Source organism: Ctenocephalides felis, unplaced genomic scaffold, assembly GCF_003426905.1.
Source record: "Ctenocephalides felis isolate EL2017-DRISC unplaced genomic scaffold, ASM342690v1 CF-g0.4_SCAFFOLD_01604, whole genome shotgun sequence".
NCBI classification, from domain to species: Eukaryota; Metazoa; Arthropoda; class Insecta; order Siphonaptera; family Pulicidae; genus Ctenocephalides; species Ctenocephalides felis.
This window is the reverse complement of record NW_020537758.1, coordinates 31,805,440-31,831,360: the sequence shown is the minus strand read 5'-3', so window position 1 is coordinate 31,831,360 and position 25,921 is coordinate 31,805,440. Positions and strand designations below refer to the sequence as shown.

Genomic DNA, 25,921 nt, shown 5'->3' with positions numbered 1-25,921 from the left:
TTTTATTTAGCAATCAGAAATACATAAAGATTCCTGTGAGCTAAAATGACAATATTTAAGAGCGATGCCTAAGAAGAACTCCAATGAGAACTTCTCAGTTTTACAATTAAGATATTATATGAGACCTAATCGAAGACTAAGTCTAAAGGCCATTGTCGTTTCAATCTTCTCATTCCAAAAGGTTGAGTAATGTCAACTATAGATGAGTTCGAATGCGAGTCCAGTTTGCGCTTATATTTTTCCTTAACTTCTTTAAACGTTAATTGCACCGTTTTCATGTTGAGGTCGCTGTGAATGGTTTCATTTGTCACGTACCTCGTAGAATTAAGAATTGTACGTAAAATTTTTGACCGAGTTCTCTGCATTATAGCTATATTAGATTTGTAAGCACATCCCCAGAGCTCAATGCCGTAGGTCCAGATTGTGTCTATAAAATACAATTAAAGTTATGGAATTTATAATAATCTATTTGAAAACTTAAAACTTACTGTTAATATAATTAATGAAATTAATTCGATTAATATCGAAGTAAGTAGTGTAGTGATGGTAAATTAAAAATGCCGCTCTGTTTAACTCGTACATGACGTGGACAATGACCAGCGGAAGTACTCTGCGCACCAGTGATTTGTGATTTGCGCAGCTTCCCATGTGTAGGTGTTTTTTCCACATCCGTGTATTAGAACAGGAAGTACATTAGACCGGATATAGGAGCGCGGTATGTAGTTCCACTACACGCGTTTTGAATAAAAGGCCTGGACGAGAGGAACTGACATTTTTTCTGGATTATTTATTATTCTATTGCCTACCAAGTGGATCTCTTGACACCAATACACTTCCAGATACGAATGTATATATTTTTTTACCTTCCCGAAGGAGAAGTTTGTGTTTTCATCAAAAAATCCGATTCGCTAATTTTATGTTTTCTCGACGTTTCAAGCCATTCTGAATCGAATGAGACCAAATTTGGAAAAAGTATGTGTGTGTGTGTGTGAACAGGTTTTTTTGCCATAAATCGACGTTTTCTCAAAAATGGCTGAACCGATTTCAAAAATTTTAAAGCCATTCCATGTATCTCGATGAGGACTAGCGTTTATCAATTTTGCGCGACGATCAGCCAAGCCGTTTCTTTGTAAATAGCAGAAAAGTAAAAAATTTTTCGTCCACGTTTTAGCCCGCAGTTCTGATTCGATCTTGAAAATTTAAAAACCGTTCGAAGAAGGGTATTGATTGGGAATCGTGCTGATGAGTTGTTGGTAGAGATCGGCCGGGCCGTTTTCTTGTAATAAAGTGTTAAAAAAAAATTTCGGCGATCTTTATTATTTATTTTTTTGACGGTAGATACCATAGTCTTCTAGATCATACTAAAATATTACGACTCTACGACAATTGGTTTAACTTTAAAAATTTGTCAAAGTTTGCAAAAATTGGTATCGTTTTTTTGGCATTTGTCAAAATTAGAACTTTCATCGACGTTTTCTCAAAAACGCCTGAACCGGTTTCAGAAATTTAAAAGCCATTTGATGTATCTCGATGAGGACTATCGTTTGTCAGTTTTGTGCGACGATCTACTAAGCCGTTTCTTTGCAATTTGAAAAAAAAGTGTTGAACTTTTTGTCCACATTTAAGCTCATTCTACCGAATGGATTTTAAAAAATCAAAAACTGTTCGAAAGATATTACTTGGGAATGATACTGATCAGTTTTAGGTTAAAATCTACTGAGCCGTTTTCTTGTAATTAACTGTTGAAAAAAAATTTAAGCCGATTTTCATGGAACTTTTTTTTGGCTATATATAATGGTTTTATAGAACTTACTGAAATATTACGGCCTTACGACAAGTAGTTTAATTTTAAAAATTAAAATTGGACGAATTTACTTGGTATAACGATAGAGTACTTGGTTTTAATGAACATATTAAGCTATTAAAGTCCTATGCAAACTGGTTCAGTAATAATAGTTGCTGATTTCTGAAAATTGACTTTTAGAAAATACCCCGTGTCAAAGTGTTCGTTCGTTTTCAATAATGTGTAATAAATCCACTCGGAATACTTTTAATCACTCATAAATTAATTTAGTTTTTATTGATTAAGTTGATTAATTACACATTTCGGGAAGTTCATGTAACTTGCCTCAAGGCTAAATACCAAACCAACTAGTTACGAATTACATCAGTTATCACCAATTTTAGGAACATTTGTAGAATTCTGCAGCATTTACGAAATAGTAAGATTTGCTCTGAATTGCCAATTTTATGAATATTAGAATCTATTATTGAGACAATGTTGGTCTACGTTGCACGCATAGGTTTTGAAAATAATCGAATTTTGTCAGACTTATTAACCTCCCTAATTGCAAAAAAATCATAAATGAAAGTGGTTGCATGATTTTAGATTTCAAAAATATATTTTAGTATAGTTCAGAAGACATATGGGTCAGGATATATGGATGCGGATATAATTTTCTTCTACGATTTTAAAAGCACAGTCAACCAAGTTTTGAATAATTCAGAAAACATTATTTTACTCGCATTGCTGGCGGATTGAAAAATTGATAAATTGATAATTTTTTTGGGAATGCGTGTCCAGACATCTATCCGTCGGTACTTGTTGACTCAATTTTTACATGATTGAAGTTTATTACCGTGTTCATCTTTCAACACCACCAAGCAGTTGACTATTTTATTTCAGTCTCTAAGCTGCTAGTCCTTTAGCCCATCCTCCATTTCTTTTAAAAAGACGTTTCACACCAAAAAAAAATTTCATTTTTGTTGTAGTTTTGTGAAAGAAAATAACCTCAAATCAGCATTCACCAATTATATAAACATTTCTGCAGCATTTACGAAATAAGAGATGTATCCCGAGAATTTATTTTATTACTAAATTACCAATTGCCAATTTTAAGAATATTGAAATATAATATTGAGTCAATGTTAGTCTACAGATTACACATATGTTTCGATATTATTTTTTTCAACAGCTATGAAAACACAGAACTGTTCTAAGTGCGAATACAACTTTCGTCCACGATTACGAGAGCACAGATTAACCGATTTTTGAATGATTCAAAAAAGATTTTTTTTACTTTTTATGCTCAGCAGTCTATCCGTCATTACTTCATGACTTAATTTTTACATATACTGATGTTTGTCATAATGTGTTCATTGATAATAACACACTGATTTATCATCATCAACTTCCAACACCACCCAGCACTCTGCTTCTAGTCCTTTAGCCAATTCTTCATTTATTTTAGGTGAAAAAAATAACCTCAAATTAGCATTTTTATAAATATTTCTGGAAATATGCAGCATTTACGAAACAAGAAATATTTTTCAAGAATTTATTTTATTATAAAATAACCAATTTCCAATTTTAAGAACATTGAAATCTAATATTGAGGCAATGTTGGTCTACAGATTGTACAAATGTTGTGATATTATTTTTTTAAACTGCAATGAGAACAAAAAATCTTATGTGGGCTATTTGTTTCAATTCATAAAAACACATATGATATTATTGTGCTAAATTTTAGTGTGTCAATAGATGATGCCACTCTAATTGTGTATTGTCATTTGGAATCTTTTTTTCAGTCTTCTTGAAACTGGTGCCTCAAAAAATTGATCGAATATAGAACTAGTGTGATTTTGCAATATTAGAAAATATACGCTGTCTATAAAATTATAATTGGAATCCTTGAGTGCCTTAAATCATAAACAATTCAATTAAAACAGGTGTTTTAGGAAATATTGTATTATGTCTGTAAAATCTATTGCAAGATTGTCATCAATAATTTGACATTTAAAGAATGATCATGATTAAATATTAAAATCAAATGTTGTGAGAGAAGTTTAGAAACCCTCTAGTTGTAAAAAAGCCGAAGTATCAAATTTCTAGAATGTTTATTTATTTTCTCAATACGTCTATTTATTTAATAAGAACAAGCATTTAATATTCGCAATTTTCGCGACTGCTTTTGTTGATTAATAAAAAAAAGTTTTCTAAGATAATACTTACTTAACCATTTTAGCTGGCATTTGGAATAAAGTTTTGCTATCAGTTTTTCTATTATTTTCATTTTAGAAGCATTGTATTTTAGAATACGATATCCTATAAGTAAATTAGTAGTTTCTATTGAGATAATTGTCACGTTATTTTTATTTTATTTATCATCCGAGAGATCGGATTGATTTACATTCACGAAGTCAAGGAAAGTTTTTTATATTAAAATGACGCATTTGTAAAGGATCATTCATGATTATTTATAACAAGAATAATAAATAAAATAACCTAAATTTGTTTTCTCTAATTAACTGTATTAGTATTTTTTTATCCTTCCTACATTGTGTAACTACAAGTTTAATGCATTACCATAAACTTATACCATGGAATATTGCTTTTTTCTGTTCTTAACAATAGGATAAATAAATCTTTTAACATTTGTAGTTTTATAAACTCAATTGTTATATATTTTAGGTTTTAAATTTTATTATTTTTAGTTTCCACTTATATAAAAATGATAATGTCAATCTATATAAAATATAATATAGTTTAAGAAGAAAAAGTTCATTACAATTATAACGACGTGAGAATGATAATTGACCATTGGCAGCTCCCTAAAATATAATTCATTAGTGAATTTTTTCTAGCCTGTCAGACTCTTGGGCTGGCAAAAGTTATTCAAATAATTTTGTAAGGATTTACAGTTTTTGGTACTGATTATTTCTATATTACTTTATTATATTTTGAGTATTCTTTTCATATTTATTTTATTGATTTTATTCGACAGTCCGTTTTTTACAAACACTAATAGACAGGGACTGCTAACAATATACATTTGATATTTATTAAAATAATAGCCTCCCAGTGAACACCCAGCGTATTCATCTCTTAACATTTATAGTTTTATAAACTCAATTGTTATACATTTTAGGTTTTAAATTTTATTTTTAGTTTCCACTTAAATAAAAATGATAATGTTAATTTATATAAAATATAATATAGTTTAAAAAGAAAACGTTTATTACAATTATAACGACGTGAGAATGATAATTGACCATTGTCAGCTCCTTAAAATATAATTCATTAGTGAATTTTTTCTAGCCTATCAGACTCTTGAGCTGGCAAAAGTTATTCAAATAATTTTGTAAGGATTTTCAGTTTTTGGTACTGATGATTTCTATATTTCTTTACTTTATTGTATTCTGAATATTCTTCTCATATTTATTTTTTTGATTTTATTCGACAGTCCGTTCTTTTACAAACACTGCTAACAGCTAACAATATGTATTTGATATTTAGTAGTAGCCTCCCAGTAAACACTCAGCGTATTCACTAAAGAATATATAACACAATAATAAAAATAACAAAAACAAGAGAAAAAAATCATTAAAATATAGCAAAACAAATGTATTTAAGATTAACTGGACTACATAAATGAGATCTTATGGCAATTTTCTTTTCAACCTGGTAGGTTGCCCTTTCTCTGTATGCTGCATACTCCACTAACCGATTTGAGATGCATCTTTCTATTTTTATTTCTAGAAACAACGACTGCGATTTTCCCAAAATTGACAAAAATAATATCAATTTCATAGACTAAATAACTTTAAGCACATTTACTATACATTTTTTGCTTACCTTAAATTTGTACTTAGTATGCATACATTAGTTACATTTTCTGGAAAATTTACTTGAAAGTTAATATAATAAAAAATAATAGTTTACAATAAATGTTGTAATTATATATTTTTTAGAATTTCATTTATTTGCTAAATTTTTAATTATTAAGCTCACAACATTTTCTTTGAAATTTTTAAATGGATAGGCATTTCATGGAACTACGTTTATTCTGAGATATGCTTTCTAGATATTTGAACTATAATGAACATTTTAAATATATATTTGCTAAACGTACTTATACTTTACGAAAGTTGATTTTGTTTATAAACTTCTGTAAAAATAATACAAAACCATTTATTTATGGCATTTGCTTCGAAACTGACTTTTTTTTTCGAAATTTTAAAGTCAAGTACATAGTGTACATATACTTGACCTAATATATATTCTGTGTTGTAAATTATATGCTAAATTTTTATTTTTGTACAAATAATTATATATTGCTTTAATCATTTACTTCTGATTAAATATTTATTTTTATCGTAATATCAATATTTGTTTTTAGCAAAATAATTGACTTGTAATTTTCTTGCATGTATATTAATTAGTGATTTTATTTTTTAGCATTTTTTATATTTAGTTTTATATATTATTACATATTTTTTTAAATAGAATAAAATCATAAAGTAAGTATATAATTAATTTTCAAAATTAGAATTTATTGATTATCTACACTTTTTTGTAAATTGTGCAATGTATGATCTGAGAACGTAACGGGCACTTGTTCCTCAAAGACGACATAAAATTATTTCGATTTTTTGTTTAATAAAAGTTTACTATTGTTAGTAATTGATTTTTTTAGACTACAAATTCGGCATTATTTATGCTATTATATAAAAAATATTCACAAGTTGTATCCTGTATAATGACTTATTTTTACTACTGATACATACTCTTTTTTTATCTATTTAATTAACAATTTTTTTTTTTTGGTTTAACAATTGAAACATATGTACAATCTCTAAGGCCTTAAAATGGCCTGGAATAATTCAGCATTGCTTAATAAATCGTAATTTAAAATTTTATGAAATGAATATATACTTGTCAAAGTAATTATTTAATTCTGAATTTTCAATTCTAAAAGGCCGAACCAACAATTAAGAATTCATAGTAATGTGAATATAATCAATCACTACATTGAAAAAAGTACTGTTCTTCGATATTCTTGGACCTCAGGCAGGCATTTTGCAAGGTCTGGCATGCAAACCTGAAGTATAAAGTTGTGATTTTTGCCAAATACTATATTTCTCTTAATAAAATTCTAAACATAGAGGTTTATTTTTAGTCACAGTAGCCAATACCATCTCAAATATCACAGAAATAAATTCCTGAATGCCTCAAGGGAGCATTCTCGCTCCCTCGAACTATAACCGTTTGATAAATCGTCGTAATCATCATGAAATAAGTCCCACTTAAGTACTTGTTCCATATTCATAATTTGCTTTATTAGCGATATAATATTAACTGAATACCCAACAAAACATTTTGTATTTAATATGGAAAAGTAAATGAAATATTAATATGATTTTTTTGCTACCAATTGATAAAAAAATTTCATTTTTTGCTGCATTATTGATCCCATTTTTTAAAAATTAATTTATTATGATACTTTTCTTTATCTGTTGTTATAAATTATTGTGTACTTTTTGCTAGTACCATAAAAGCTCATTTCATATTATTGTCGTTATAATTATTCAATAATTTTTGTTTGTTTACTATTATGAATAATTTATATAATTGACTTCATAAATTAACGTGTTTATTAGCAATAAATGAAAGAGATGCTTAAAATGAGAATTTTAAATATAAATCTTGAATTAGGTAAGAATCAATAGAAAATAAAAGTAAAATCAAATAAATTCTATTCCATCATCATTACTTACTTACCTTGGTGTTAAAATTAGAACTATGTTTTAAGAACCTGTTTTGTAATAAATCGCCGAATCATTGTAACATCACGTATACCATATAATGAATATGCATTTTCTACATAATTTTTTTAAACTAAAAAATAATTAAATAAAAAATATTTAATATAAAGCATTTTATTGAAGAATTTATTTAGGGATATTACACAAGTGTGTAAGGAAATTGAAATCATACATATGTTTATTTTACTTCTTTATTACAGTAAATATTTTTGACTAATTCTGGAATCGAATTATATGCTATATTATTTTTTCACAAAAGAAACAACAAAAATTAAACTATAAACATTGCTTGCAGAAATCCTTTGTAATTTAAATTTTAAATATTTTTTTTCATCGAAAATCTTAGTCACCATTATTTATTACAACAAATACTATCGTGAATTTAAAAACTCGTTGCATTTGCATTTATTCTTAACGTTTTACATTTATATTCACTTTTACATCAATGTACCAATTATTTTTTGCAATTTTGACTAAAAGTGAATGACATAACATTTTCTACGGTTTTAAAATTGCGTTTTGAAATTAACCTGTTCGCACCAAAGAGTAGTTTTTTTTATTGGTTATATAATCTGAATTGGCTATCTTGCATGCATTTTATATAATTTTATTTTATTAACTCTCTAATAAATACTTTTAGGGAATTTTAAATCGGGCTTTTTGTCAATGATATTTAGTCAATAAGTTGATAGTGGGATATTTTAAATATTTTATTGTATATAAATTGGATTATTATTACAAACTTTTTAAAATAATTGTAAACTTATTTTTAAAAACCTTTGTGCAATTTTTTCAATTTAAATGATTCTATTAGAAAATTTTACTAAAATTGATTCGGATTAAAAAGAAGATTCTACACATTTCAAGTTACTTTGTTGGAGAAAATTAATTTTGTTGTGGAAGAAGTGCAATATTTTTTTATTATTTATTTTTAACAATTCAATGGATGAATATGGGAATTAAAACGAATTAAATTGATGCATAAAAACAATTCCGATGTTTCTTAATTCATGCATGCAAATAAGCTTTTAGAAAATTATGCAAAACTCTTTATTTTAAAATTACGTTAGGCTAATGAATAAAAATAATCATTGTGTCCAAATATGATGCGCGTGATTCTAGTTTCTGCATTTTGAAATAATTGTAAACTTATTGTGCCATTCTTTCAATTTAAATGACTAAAATTGATTCAGGATTTAAAAAAATTCTTCACATTTCAAGTAACATTGTTGAAGAAAATTAATTAGGTTGCGGTAAAAGTGCAATATTATTTTTAATTATTTATTTTTAACAATTCAATGGATGAATATGGGAATTAAAACGAACTAAATTGATGCATAAAACAATTTTGATGTTTTTTAATTCAAGTGCTCATGCATGCAAATAAGCTTTTAGAAAATTATGCAAAACTTTTTATTTCATAATTTCCTTAGACTAATGAATAAAAATAATCATTGTGTCCAAATATTATGCACGTGATTTTAGTTTCTGCATTATGAAAGATAACATTACAAAACTAATTTAATTTAGATATATATTAAGTTTGCGATATTTAAAAATAAAACTAAGTCAAATAGATTTTATTTACACTAGTTGAAAACGTAGAACATAAATTTTATATACCCTTTGTACTCAAGTATTTCGATATTAATTCAGAATTTGGATGAGAATATTTGATGTCGTATACGTAAATATTTTTTAAGTACTTTATGCAAAAGTAGAAGTTTATCTATAATAATATTCTTGAAATTTTTTTATATTAATGCAAAATTTTTAGTCAAACGATTCCAAGTCCAAAAATATATTTTTAACATTTTTTCACACTTTTAATTTTAACAATATTTTATATAATATTTAATTATATATAATATTTTTATATATTTACATATATATTTTTATTACATGACAGTATTTATTCATATACATTACAATAATTGATTGTAGTGCATGTGCATTTATACTATTTAAAAGTTTTGTAATATTAATAACAGTCTTTTAAAGTTAACATATGAATTGCGATTATTATTTGATTGCTGTATTTCACGGTTCACATGTCATTTGAATTTCAAGTCAATTTTTTACATAAATACAATTTGGTGCATTCTCTTCTTTTCTTTTGATTTTTTGAAGATAATGTTATTATTTGTGAATACTTATTATTGAATCGCTTCCAATTATTTTTTGCTTTACCAACATTATATGAATTTAGTTTTATCATTTATATGAAAAATAAACTTAAGTTTTCAACATCAAAAACATATTAAAATGTGTTTTGAATCTATATAAACTAAAATTTTCAAAATTATATTTTAACAAAAATACGTGTAGATTTTTTGTTTATAAAAATGATTTATATTTTTAATTAAATAGCAGTTGATTAATATGAATTTAACTTTTCATGAAAATTTAGTAACTACTTTAATTAACATTTCATGCGTATCGTTTTTTTCACATATAAAATATGTTGAACTTGCACCATGAAATTAATACTATTTTCGTTATTAAATAATTTTATAACAATCCATATTCTTTTGAATTAATAACAGTTTATATAAGTTATTACTAAAATACTCTCAAGCTTATTTTTTATACAAAAATAATATAAAACTATTATACACGTTTAGATATAAAAAAGTATTGAATTTTAAGCTAAAGTAGTGTATATTGCTTAGCTTCTTATAAACTGATAAAATGAGGAAATCTGTACTTATACATTTTCCTGCTCTTTTTAAAATAGTAAAAAGTTTTCTTAAAACAATATATTTTGTGATGGTTGTGTTGCACAAGTAGGTAAGAAATTTCTTGAGAACAAAAGCAAAATTTTAGAACATCTAATTCTGAATTCTTTTCTAATATTAATCCTATAAATTTTTGATTCCATGAATTTATAGAAAAAACTTCACATTTAATTTTATTGTGAAAAGTAAAAAACTTTTTTTTATTACTTAGCTGTAATATTAAGGTACCTTCATCTTTATGCAAAATGACAATATTTGAACATTTTTTTGTGAATTTGTATATTTCTGATTTCTAGCATATCCTGTTCTAATGTTTTGAATTCTAGAGAATCAATATTGGCTATATTTTAATATTTTTTTATGTGTGGCAGTTGTTGAACAATGTGTTGTCATCTAATTTATTTGAATTTGATCGCAAAATATTATTCCATAATTTATGATATAAAATTCGAAATTTGAAACTATCCATATTATAATTTGTTTTGTAATTTCTATATTACTTCTATCAAATTAAATTATTAAAAATGTTTAAATAACTTTAAAAATTGCATGATATTTTGCTCCTTACATTTTAAATTATATTCTGTCAAGAATAATAACAATTTATTTTATAGTACCGCTTGACACATTTCTTGAAATTTTTATCACATTCTAAATTACTACTCTCTACTTATGTTTTTCAATTACTATAATTTTATTTTAAAATTGATTGAAATTCTACAGAATTTGTAAAAATTCATATCATGTATTCCGTATCATTATTTCTATGTGTATATTTTTGTACATCTCAATAAAGAAATTTTATTTGCATTTTATTAAAATATTACTCTTAAAATCACGCGTATTGTGTGCGTATGTATTTCAAAGATTTAACATTTTTCATAAAACAATTAAAATTTATATCTTCTTGGATTTTTACTTAAAAATGAATATCAAAAGTATCAAGTTTATGCATAACACTTGCATTGATTGATGCACTCAATTGAAATATTTTTAATGGAATCAGTTCGTACGTTCATGTTTTTTTAAAATTATATTTACACTTGTATTTATAAAAAAATTTTACTAGAACTTTGTAGTTCTACTTTTTAACACATCCTGTTTTGTGATAAATTCTAAAATTGTTACAAACAAATGGGAGAAAAACCCACTGCGAAGAACAATTCACTAGTATATAAAAATAATATTTCTTATTATAGATTTTTTTTAATTGATGATTTATGATATATAGAATATAACTATTATTTAGATTTTTTATTTATTTGACAACGAAAACATGTTTTTGTATTAATGTAATATTTGTCTGGATTCAATAACATATCCTGATTTTTTTGACATAAATCAATTGTTTTATTCTGACTCAAAACGTTATCCTTTATTGAAAATACAAAGTATTTAGATTTATTTTTTTCATTTGATAGTGTAATTACGTTATCTTTATATTATTATTGTCTAGTTAACAATAACATATCCCTGATTTTTAATAAATATTTTTCACATTTATTAATAGTTTTATTCACATGTTTTTACTTTTAAAAATATACTGCTACGATTTCATAACATTAAATCAGAAGTTACTTAGTAAACCTATTTTTTATTAAAGTTGATGTGCAAATTAATTTTTTATAATTTTTCTTCTTTGTTTAGGCTTAAAATTAGTGTGGATAAATGTAAATCAAAATTATTTATTCCAGACATTTTTTCATTTATTTCCTTATATATGTTTGGAGCAAAAGACTTGTATTACAGTAAAAAATATGAACAAAATTATACGATGAATTTAGTCAATTAAATAACTAAATTGTATATAACTCAAAACCATTTTGAATAAATTATCCTACAATCTTCTGTATAAAACTTGCATCGTTTTCATCAAGAACATACTTTCATTTCAAAATCATTGTGTTTGATGAAATGTTAAAATGATATGGCAATTTGTTAGGTATAATTCGGTGTTCGATTTTTCAAACATAGAGATGCAAAGAATAGTTTGAAGTTTGGATTTTATTTATATATCTAATATAAAAGCAATTTATTCAGAAAAAGTACGTACACCACTGTTCTAAAATATACTTGCGCTTCGTGAACTCGTTATTGTCCGTGACTTGCACAAGTTCTTCCAATAAGCATGTCTTCAAAATTCCTTTAATAATTTTTTCACAAAAAATTAATCGATATACATACCATTGCATGGGTTTTTTTTAATTTGTGAATGATGGCAAGTAAAATAAGTATTTACAAAATTACGCTTCTATTGCAGCTTTACATTTTAATTTTTTATTTTAACCACATTTTCGTAAAATTTGAATTATATTATTTATTTATATATATTTGTGAGTAATTTGTGAAGTTTATAGTTTTTATTTCTTTACTTCAGACGTTGTGGCATCATCTTCAGTGGGTTTTTACTGATGAAAAACAAAGATACAGTATAAGACTAAAAAAAGAACTTAATACTAATTACAATTAATTAGTGATGTTGAAATAACTTGCATGATAAATACTTAGAATTTCTTTAAATCTTGTACTTTATAGAAACAATACGATTTACGTCTTTGCCATTCGATTTTAATACACTTTCAAAAATATTTTTATATTTTATTTAATTTTAAAATGTCAAAGTCAGAGAAGAGACGAAGGGGGGAAATTATTTTTGAGTTGAATTTTGAAACGTTGTTTAATAATAAGTTCATTCCGTTTATTGATAATTTTTTTTGCGGTCAATGATCATAGTTTGATTTTGATTCTTATTTTTGTAGTTATTTTGTGTAGATTTTTTTCTTATAAAAATGATTTATATTTTTAATTAAATTGCAGATCATTAAAATGAATTTAACTTTTTATGCAAATTCAGTAACTACTTTAAATAACATTTCATGCGTATAGTTTTATTCCCATATAAAATATATTGCTTGCTTCATGAATTTAATACTTTTTGCGTTATTAAATAATTTTATAATTTTAATCTATATTCTTTTGACTTAATAAGAGTTTATATAAGTAATTACTAAAATACTCTAAAGCTAATTTTTAATCAAAAAATAATATAAAACTATTATTTACGTTTGGATATAAATCAGTATTGAATTTTAAGCTAAAATAATGTATATTGCTTAGCTACTTATAAACTTATAAAATAAGGAAATCTATACTTATACATTTTCCTGCTCTCTTTAAAATAGTAAAAAGTTTTCTTAAAACAATATATTTTGTGATGGTTGTGTTGCACAAGTAGGTAAGAAATTTCTTGAGAACAAAAGCAAAGTTTTAGAACATCTAATTCTGAATTCTTTTCTAATAATAATCCTGTGAATTTTTTATGGTCAATGATCATAGTTTGATTTTGATTTTTATTTTTGTAGTTATGATTTCAATAATATATATATATATATATATATATATATATATATATATACTAGCATACCCGATTACGCTTTTAATTGGCTCTTATTAAAATCCACCGGATTGAAATTCCAATCTGATGGACAATCAACAGTTCAATCCTATTGTTCAAAATGTTTTGAATATTGAAATGTTTGAATAATAAAATTTTTGAATAAACAACTCCACATCGCAAAATTTGTTATAAATAACTAAATGACTTTTTTAATTATAAATGTGTTATACACTATTTAGTAACGTCGCATTCTATTTCTTATTTGACGATGTATCTAAGATTGCTTTCATTGATTATATATACTAATGGGCATTTCTCATAGCTTATTTTCCTTGCAAGTATCTGATTTTTTTATCCAGATCAATTTTACTGCATTTTTTTTCTAATTTGCGGATGTCAAATAAATTACTTTGAATCATTAATAATATAATTTTCCGACTATAAATTAATATTCATACTATTCTTGGGCCACTATCGATAAGGTTTTGCAGTTTCTGAATCCTCCATATATATATTTAGATACATATCAAATATCTGATTTGTGGCACTAAAATATTGATAATATAATTTTGAATTTATACTATCGCTTTTGAAATGCCAATTAACTTTTTTTATATTTTTCATTTGAAATATATATATATATATATATATAAAATTTTAATTAATTATATTTGTTAAATTAATAAATTCATAATTATATTGCGTGAAATGTGAAGAATTGAGAAAAATAATTATTTGATTTTTTTATATAATATATGCCACCTTTACCGCAATAAAACAATGAAAAAATACAGTATACAGAACACAACAAAATAATTTATAAATGAAACTAAAGTACGTATAGATCTGTAGAAAATCTTAAAAAGGTAAAAAATAGATTATATTTTGGCACATATCTTGTTTTAATGACATATTTGGGCAAGTCATCTAGTAACTAAAAATTTTTGACTATCAAAAATTAAAGAAGTTTTTTTAGATGGAATAATAAGTCTTGGATTGTCGTATATTAAGAGAACACAGTTTCGCAATATTTTGAATTTTCAAAATTTAGATATGTTACTTTTTTTTAAAAATATCTATACCTTTTTTCTGGCATAAAAATTATCTTCATAAGCGGTTTCAAATAAAAATATTTTATTGCTTTTCAAATTATTTTTCTCATTAAACAATTTTACAATTTTAATATATTGAAAATCAGCTGCTTGCTCTTTTTTTCAATATTATTTTACATTAATTTCGTAAGCCATTAAATAAGTATTAGAATTAATTGATTGAAATGTTTTGTGCAGAATTGTTTAATTATTACAAACGGCTTAGGTAAATTTAATAGAAGTAGAACTTAATTGGTTGATAACAGTATTATCTATTATTAATAAACCCTAATTTTGATACCGTTACACAAATTAAATAATTAATTCTTATTATATAAGGTTTTCGTAAACTTGCTATTTTTTCTTGAAATCGACTATTTTACAAGTTTATTAACTTTCCGATATTTGTATTTTACATTTTTTACAATACGTTTTTTTTTAAGATCGTTTTTTGCTGTGAGATACGAATTTTCTAAATTTGGCATACCTATTATATATTGTTTCCGTAAAAGATGTTTCAAAATATACTAAATCAAAAATTTGGAACAAATAAAAACATCGATTATTCAATATTAATTTCAATTATTTTTTAATAATGCAAACGTTTTGAATTTAATATTATTTTTGGTACAAAAATATTTAACCAAAATATTAACTTTGATCGAATCGGATGTTTTATTCTCAGTTTAATTGAGAGTAGGTTTGAATATATATTCTTAATGGATTTAATTTTTCTAGCTATCTCAGTTTTAAAATTACCCCTTTAATCTTTTAGTTTTTATTCATTACTTTGAAATATGCGTTTTGAAGACTTTAATGAAAATATCATATTATAAATAATTAAAAATTAGACTGTTAATAGTTATTTTGATTATTCTCTTCATATCTTATTGTCAATTTGTTCCTACTATTATTACTATTAATTTATTGATATTAACTCAAATAAGCAAATAATAAATTTCGCAACACACAACATACTTTGTATCATGTTTTGAAATATACCGAAAATTTAATTATCTCAAACATTTTTTTATATACTTTGAAATTGAATTTCAAATTATATTTTACGTATACATTTATTTCAACTGCAATATTAAAAAATGTGTTTTTACGACCAATTGTTTTGAAATAAATTATATTTTTGATAAAATTAATGAAAAGAAAAGGAAAAAATGTGATAATTTTGTTCTTGCAAAGTATATATTAGATTTTCATATAAGATCATTAATTTTTTTTATGTTTATTAGAATATATTTGTACAATGTTGACTTGAATATTGTAAATTTACTTATTTAATGATATTAAGAGCATTACTATTTGATTTATTTATATATTTCTCATCTGCATATTATTTGATTTTGATTCTTGATTGTGTAATACCTCATTTTTAAAATATTATAATTGTCATTATATACAAAATACGTTTTTGAGTATTTTGTATATAATGACGACTTTCAAATAATAAATGACTGTATAGATTTTCAAATTATAAATTCTTTATTTCAAAACTATGAATATTTTTAAATACTGTCTAGAATTATTTATTCACGTTAATTTTATCTTTTTAATTTTAAATTATCTTACCATATTTTGAGCTTGAGTATATTATCAACTAAGAATAGTTTACTCCAAATAATTATCACGCTAGGTACGATATATTTTTCTATTATGAGAAAATATTTTTGATATATAAATAAAATATAAAATTATTATAAATGTAAAATAGGATCATTAAATGTGGTGAAGTTATGTATTTTAAAGTTATGCTAAGAAATTCATTAATTTTAAATTGTTTAATAAGAAAGCTCAATTCATTCTTGTAAATTTTGAAGAGATTAATCTTTAAATTAATTTTTATTTTTAATGAATTAATCTAATTTAAATTAATCGAATGAGATTCATGAACACAAACGTTTATACTGGACAATGATTTATGATCACAATGATAAAAAATAGAAAAAAATGATTTCTGACCTCTCATTTTTATATTTGATTTTTGACATGGGGCTCATATTATTTTTGTCGAATTACAGCCAAAACAATATTTTAAAATACTATTGACAAAGTTTTCGTTCAGTTACCAAAAACAACAATTTCATCATCTTTTTTAAATTATTATTCAATTTTGAGATTATAAATATTTTTAGTAAATTTTTAAATAAGCCATTCAAAAATAATATTATATAATGTTCTCTTATTAGAATTTTAATTCTGGCCTGTGACAAAGTGATGTTTTCTTTCATAAAATCATAATTGTGTTCTATGGATATAGTGTTTTGTTTCAAGTATTAAATTATATAATCTGTACTAAAATTTTAACAATAATTTGTTCTATGAAATAGTACTAGATTTTTCTATAAAAAATTTTGAAACAATGTGTAGGTATTAAAATTTATTCATCAATTTAAGTGTAAAGTGTCAGGTGATGTCAACCATTTGATTAGCTTTTAATAGTATTTATTTTGGATATTACATTTACAACATTTTGGAATAAAACTTTTAAAAATCTTGGATTAGAACGTGTTTCTTTGGTACCTTTATAAAAAAATAACTAATTATTTTTTCCGATTGTTAGCCCTGAACATTTTTATGAATGAAAAATCATTTTGTTAATAATTAGATTACAGATATGTATATACGATAACAAAAATGTTTAAATTAGATTTTTGTAGAGTGTGATTTTTTATATTAATATTTAATATGAAACCGGGATTTTTCAGAAGACAGTTCAATTATTTATTTATTAGTTATTATATTAATTTGTCATTTGGTTATGCATTTTATTACTCACTATATGGATTCATTCATTTTAGACAGATTGTTTATTCTTTTGCAACTCAGTTATGATTGGTTTTTAGAAAAAATCTAATTTAGTCTAATTAGGTAGGAACCTCATTTTTTTATTTGCTTCTGTGTAAAGTATATAATTTGGTTCTAATTTCTTAGTGTTTCATCTTGTCTGTTTATTTAAAAAAACAATAAAAGAAATAAATTTCATTCATTCATTTTTTATCTATTTTTGCATGAAAAAACTTCCATTTTGACACGAATTTGCAAATTCTCGTTGTAAATAATTTTTGTTTTGTAATATTGAATTTTATTACAGTAGTTATAAAATTTTTTTCGCTCGTAATTTTTGCTGCTATTTTGGCATCTTTATTCTCAAAAGAATGCACCGCTCTATTTCTTTTCTTAGGAATAATATCGGCTATGATAAAATATACTACTTTATTCATGATATAAGTTCAAATGAAACATTGTCACTTTTTCAGTCAATACAAATTTCAATAATATTTAACATTTGTCCTTTGCTTACTTATTGAATGTATATTTTATATTTATAATAGTTTTCTGTTTGATGATACGACTACAGTCCTTGAGTATTTTGAATGCTTTCCAAACATGCATTGCATTTTTATTTCGACTAATTTCATTGCATTTTTATTTCGAAATCACAAATATGCAAACGAAATTATTTATTATATTTCCTTGATATTTTATATAAATAGTTTAAATATATTATTAACTAAAGTTTATAATAATTAAGAAAACGATTCTATTAACTATTTTTTATTGTTGTGCGTTCTGGTTCGTATGGTTTAATGGAATTGATCTAAGAATTTTTGCATAATATATAGATATAGTTGGCTCTATATTTACTAGTCCAGTCAGTCATTCGTTTACTTAATTAATCTGTTTATCTGTTGATTTATCTTTTTAATTTTTCACTATAATTATACACTATAATTTATAAAACAAATTTATTTCTAATAGCTTAATTCATATTAAAGAATATACAATATCAATTTGTAGGGCTTTGAATCAAATTTTTTTGTGTTTCCTTATCCTCGAGCACCCAACATATAGTTAGTTGTCCATGACTAAAACAGATTTTCCAAATTGATGCCGCAAAATTTGATGGTTGGTTTGTACTTCAACTTTTTTTATAAGGTAATAATTGTATTGAAAATTCTATCTTTTAAATTGTATAACGGTAACGGTATAACATACAAAATCATTTATTACATTTTCTTGATATTTCATACAAATAATTTGAATATTTTTTTGAAGTTTACTATAATTAACAATACGATTCTATCATCTATATTCATTGTCAAACGATTTGTGGTTCAAAATTAAATTCTTCCTTTGTAGGATATGACTTAAGAATTTTTGCAGATATAGATATTGTTGGTTCTATATTTATTAGGTTACTGATTTATTCATTTATCAACTTATCTAATCATCTGGTAACTCGATATATAGTTCACTTGTTTGATTATTTATTCATTTACTTTAATTGATTACCTGCTTCTCTATCAATTTGCTCATTAAAATATTTATATATTTTGTTTATTGACTTCAAATTTGGTCATCCATAAATTTTATATTATTTATTCGTTTATTTAGTTATACATTTGACTGTTTATTTATTTATAAATACATTTTAATTGTTTGCCAAACTTAGATTATTAAATTAATTTTTATAATAGTGCAATATATAAATATTCTAATATTATAATTTTTTCTATAAACAATTTTACAATTTTTACCTATTGAAAATAAACTGTTTACTATTTTTCTAATACGTATTGCATAAAAATAAGTACACTACAAAGCGATACAAATGTTTCATAAAAACTATATTATTGTTGTCTAAATTTTTTAAGATATCTATGTTAAAAAGTTTTTATTATAGAAAATAATGCATATTATAAGAAATGAGTCAAATATGTGACAACTGCTTATTTTATATTATATTTTTTTTCCAATGTGCTTACTACTTAATTGTAATTAGTAGCACTTTCAATTATTTTTATTTGTATCAGAAATGTTATTTTATCAAAAATTTTAGAGAACTTTCAGTTTCGAACATACGTTGGATTTTATAAATCTAATAATATATATTATTTTCAGTCAAATCGTGAATTTTTACTAATCAAATTTATTAAATAATAACTTTATCACTACTTTTTTCAAATTGCTAATATTTCGCTTAACATTTTTTGTTCCAAAAATTATTTTTAATTATATTATTAAAGTAATTTGCAGTTTTTTATCATCAGCTTCTAATGAACAAAGATTCATTTTGTAAATACTCGACTTCAAAAAAAATTTATCGTCAACTCTTTGATTACATATATATATATATATATATATATATATATATACAATTTTAAGTTGACGTTTTACACTTAATTTTTTACATTTTATTATTTGAAATATGCTCGTAGTAGTTATTGGGTAAAATTGTGCCAAAGATTAATTGGACACGCCAAATATTGTCTGTAGGCTTCGATCTTATCCATTTTGGGAATTATTTTTGCATCCGATTTTTTAACCACTAATCAAATGAATGAATGAATAAATACATTTTTTTCTGGTTTATATTTCTATTCTTTTTACTGCAGAAATAGGCCCTACATAGCGATACATTGCAATTTTTCTTATTATTATTCAAGGTTGCCAAAAACTTGGTTTGAGCGTTTCGGGATCAAGAACTATGTCTGCATTTTGAAAAACTATGTTAATGAATTCGTTTTCTTTTAGTTTAATGACATTATCAGGGTATATTGAAATTGGTATTTTATATCATTAGATGTAGTTAATATTAATATATTGGTTTAGACGTAACTAACATTGGCACATAGACAAGTTAATTAACTTGCTTAATTTCTTTTACATTTTTCTTGAACAATTCTCATTATTTTACCTATCTAGATAAAATAAAAAATATTCACGAATTTCAAAACATAAATTAAACGAAAAAAATTTAAAAATGAAGATTTTTTATCGTTTCTTCAATAACTTTTTTTGTCCATATAACAAATACCTTTTTACTATTATATGTCTCTATTCCATCTAATTTTCAAAATAACACAAAAATTTTAATTGCAAAATATTATATTCAATTTTTTTAACAGGTGAAAATCTGACTTTATAAATTTATCCAGCTAGGACTTTAATTCTGAAATTGCCGAAGGCTAGTTTATAGGTTTTCCTGCTCAGAAATTATCATGTATTTATTGATATATTTGAATTTTTTATAAACTAGTGTTTTTTTTAACTCAATTTGAGATTGAACTTCAAATTAATATATTGGCGGACCATAAACACTGATATTTGTATTTTTTTCAGTTTGTACACTGTGATTAATGATTGAATGATTGATTTCTATTTTTTTTTTAATTGCTGGATTACAACATATGCACAATACTAATGCCAGTATTTTTTTTATTTATAAATTAAAACATTGGATCCTGAACATGCTTTTATTGTAGTATTTTTTTTATTTTATTCAGTTTTCATGACATTAAATATGAACGTATAGCAATTTATATGATTCTAATTTGTCTTTCTATGTCTTGGTATTACAACCTACTGGATTGTGATTAAAAACAAAATAAATCAATAGTTTTTAAAACTAATTCCTATTTCAATAATTGATTTTTGTGTATTTTGGTTCAGTAGAGATCATATCAGGATGTAGTTAAGCTGGGCGTATACTATACCAAGACTCATAGCCTTATTAATGCCATCGAAATATGTGAATATATAAAACATTTTAAGAAGTCATTTGTAATTTTAATATTTTAATATTGATTATAATATTTTTTAATAACTAGTTTCCAGGCAGCAGTAACATGAATAAAAATGAATTTTTCCAATTTTTTCTGCGAAGGATTATTTTTGTCCTTGTGACTTTTTGAAATTAACTATACCGTGATAATCCTATCAGCGAAATCACAATATACAACGTGTAACGATAAGAGATTTATTTTTAAAAAGAATTTATTTCCAATAGCTCAATTTATTTTAATATTTTAGTAGAGGGAATTTACATTATTTTTAGTCATAATGTGGGTATTAAAATAAGTGTTTTTTTGGTTTTCTAACCTTCAAACACGCAACATATAAATTGTCCACGACTAACGCAAAGATTTTCCAAATTTCTGCCGCAAACATTTGTGGTTTCCCCATATGATTTATTTATCGGCTTTCATACGGTTGGTCATGGTAATCTTATCATGAATCCTAACTTTTTGAATTGCATAACGGATTCAGAAGGGATTAATGGTATCCGTTGTAAAAAAAAAAACACAACTCTAATATTTTCCACCAAACTTGCATCAATAATGCTGGACGTAATTTTATTATTAACTAATGTCGTACCATTATATAATTTTGAGGCAGACAGTATGTTATATCAATATAATTTTACATTTATTTTTAAATTTTCGAACTATAACCAAATACTTTTTTCACAGATCCGTGTCTAAATTTTGACCTCTGATTTTAAGAGATGTAACTCTTTTTGAATTAATTTTTGTATTTTGAAATAGTAATAATAAAATTCAATCGCCGTTGGTAAAGTTTCTGAAGTTGTTGTTAAAATCCTTTGGGTTTGAGCATAAATCTTCTTGTAGTAGTCGCTATTTTGAAATAAATAATCAAATATTAAATAGTAGAACAAATGTTTCAAATAATCATAAAATAGTGATAATTTTTTTCTTTGTTATTTGTTGGTAAACTTATTACTTCATGTGAATAATAGATTTTTTAGAAACAAATATTTACGTATTTTTTATTAAGTTATTTTGTCAATTTATTGTGTATTCATTACTCGTTTATTTTTCATTTATTTGATTATACTTTTTATCAGGATAATAAATAATGATAAGCAAACAGCAGCCCTTATTTAATTAATTATTTATTTATTCATTTATTTTTATATTTGATATTTTATTTATTTAGTTGTTTATCTTTCTAATAAACCAGTTATAAACATTTATCTATTTAATTCTGAATCAATTTATATATGTACTAATTTATTTAAATATTTAAATAATAATTGTCTATATATTTGCTGATATGTATATTTCAAAATTTTGGCTTATTATGGAATCAATGTCTAATAGTTTTTGCTATTTAAATTATATAATTAATTTTTGTTGTTACATCAAATATTTTCATTAATACTATTTCATTGTTTTATCTATATGTAGCATATTTAACTTAATATTTATTTTATTGATTTTATTAATTAATTCCTTTTTTAATTTAATTTAATTTTAATAATGAATAAAAATAACTACTTTTAACGTTATGGTTTGAAATTTCCTTGTTCCTTAAATATTTATTTATTCAACTATATAATAAAACAATTAATTATATATTTATTTAATTAATAACCAATTTATATAATTATTTTAATTATAATTAATTATATAAATGTTTCCATATATTCATCTGATGATATAGGTGTTTCGAATTAAATGTCTAATTAGTTACTACTACTATAATAATATTTCATATTTGTTAAATAAATTATCTATTCTATATTTAACATAAATATTTATATATTTACGTTTTTAATCTAGTAATGATATTATAATATACTATTCATGTTCTCATTTATTATTTATTTATTTGTGAATCTATTAATGATCATATCAATGAACAAAATAATACAAGCATTTGAAATATGATTTTATCTCAAGTATACAGTCTAGTATACACTAGTATACAGTTATTACTATTATAAGTAATCCTCTTGTTGATTATTTTCAGGATTTTCAGTTCCTCATTTGAGATTCAAAATATAAGGAATTTTGGAGTTCCCTGAACCGATGTCAATTCTGCAGAATATGGTGAGTTTTGCTTTCTATTCATGGGTAAAAGAGGTTTTTATCTGTTTTCAAAACCGTTTCTGAAACCGATCTTGGAAACAATTTATGGGATTTGAAAACCCTTTTTTCACTAATTTTTAAAAATAGTTACGCCATTATACGTAAAGATTATGCATATACAACAAATATTTAAATGTTACTATTAAAATCATTATTTTTCATACTACTCAATTCCTTAAAAAGATATCAATAAAATTGATCTGTGAATAACTTCAGTCAAAAACTGCTTTTACTCTCTAAATTTTCTGTAAATTTTTTTTTATCGAATCATCCCAGCAAATTGTATTTTGTAGATCTAACCCGTTGAAACTGTTTCTGAAAAAGTAATAACAAAAATCTGGTTTTTATATACCCTACTGTAATTGCACGTGGCGAGATTTCACCTTGTTTTGCAAAAACTTTTAGACTTCTATACTAATGAACATCAATGAGTTTGATCAGTTGATGACAAAAGACTTCTGAAATATACTACTATACTATAAAAGAGTTTAAAAATATACTATGGTGACTAAAGAGCCGAAATCATATTTTGTTAGCCATTTAACGTTGCTGCATACAACTCATTTTTTGGTTTGACTTATCAGAATTTGGAATCGCCGACAGTGGTTTCTCTCTGTGACAACTTAGAAATTCCATGCATCCCAGGAATAACCTGTCGAATTTGATAAATTCAACCTCTATCCAATCTAGTCCCATTAACTAAATACTTTTATCGCCTTTATCAACTTCAACATATTTTTGCAAATGTGGAGCAGCATCTTCGACATCAAAATTGCCATATCAAATTTTAGAGAACCATTGTCTTACTACTAATGCATCTCCATAAACTTCTCTATAGTTAAAGGAGTATTTTTTTACTCATTTTGTTGTAAAATAGCCCAGAAAAATTAGTGTTATGCGACGCAAAATTCATTAGTTTATATAGCAAGACTTGTGTATTAAAAAATCTATCAAATCATACCATACTACATACTTAGTGTGTAAAATTCAAATGATATCCAGATCCTGGATAATAACGAAGTTGTTATTAGAACATCCAATTATGAAGTAACTAAATTTCGAAAATCTTTACTATATTTGATATATCAAATCTTTACGAGAATAATTTTTGGACAAACATCTACAATTCCAATTGCAATGCAAAATTTATTTAGTATTTTGATGAACTCTTATTACTATTAGTGTGCAATAGTTACATTTTTTTATTTGCTTTGCCGATCAAAACAAAATAATTTTTTAAGACAATATGCTGAGTGTAAAAGAGATTTTCTTCTATGAGATACCTCCTATTGTATTTTTTGACGATTTCATTTAAAATCGTATGGCCATTTTTTTTCAATGTTCGAGTAAGAGATTCCTCGATACGTTACATCTGAAACCATATAAATACTTACTATTTTTATTAACAAATTTACTGATTATTTAATTTCACTTCTCTAATCTAAAGTTTTTTTACTTGTGTACTTACCCACTAATTTATTCAATTGTATATGTGGATTTGTTACCGATCAAATTTTATTTAGGATTAATTTCTTTATTCCTTTTAGAATTTTCGTTTAAATATCTAAAATTTTGAATATCCTAAAACACATTACTATTAGCAAACAGAATAAAAACAATTTTGTGTATGATTAATTATTTATTAAAATAGTATGTAATTTGAAACTTACTACAAAATAATTTTTACTTATTCATTTTTTCATTTTATTCTTATTTGAGAAGATAGAACTCTCAATTTTATTTCAAATTTTGTCATTTTAATATAAGAAGTTTCTCCGAAACTGAGCTTTTTTTACTATTTAACAGATGGTATACTTGTTGCATCAAAATTGGAATTGATTATTTTCTATTTGTTCTTGATAGTTTTCTGTTTAATAAACGCATATATTAACTAAAAAAATGATTCAATTAATGAAAACAATTTTGTGTATGATTAATTATTTATTAAAGTAGTATACCATTTGTAATTTACTGCAAAATAATTTTTTACTATTACATTTTTTCATTTTGATTCTTGTTTGAGAAGGTAGAACTCTCAATTTTATTTTAAATTTTGTCATTTTAATATATAAGATAGATAGCTTTTCCGAAAATAAGCTTTTTTTAACTATTTATCAGATGGTATTCTTGTTGCATCAAAATTGGAATTGATGAATTTCTATTTGTTCTTGATAGTTTTCTGTAATGAACGCAAATATTAACTAAAAGAAATGATTTAATTATTAGGACTACAATGTATTTGCTAAATTTGTTCGTGCAATTTTAAATACACCATTCCATTTTATATTTTTACTTTATTTAATTTTTAATAATTTCTCACTTGTTTTGTATTGAATTTTTTTCAATTTTCATTATCAATTTTTTCATAAGGTTTTTAATGTATTTAACAAATCTAAAAAA

At 24.0% G+C, this 25,921-nt stretch overlaps 1 long non-coding RNA gene across 2 annotated transcripts in view; it reads left to right on the top strand.

The window, feature by feature from the left end:
* LOC113372204 overlaps positions 1–23,482 on the top strand; it is a 149,506-nt gene extending 126,024 nt beyond the window's left edge. For both annotated transcript variants that reach the window (XR_003366742.1, XR_003366743.1), the window contains exon 3: positions 23,403–23,482. This is a non-coding gene — a long non-coding RNA (uncharacterized LOC113372204). The remainder of the gene's footprint in view (positions 1–23,402) is intronic.
* Positions 23,483–25,921: the final 2,439 nt, after the last annotated feature.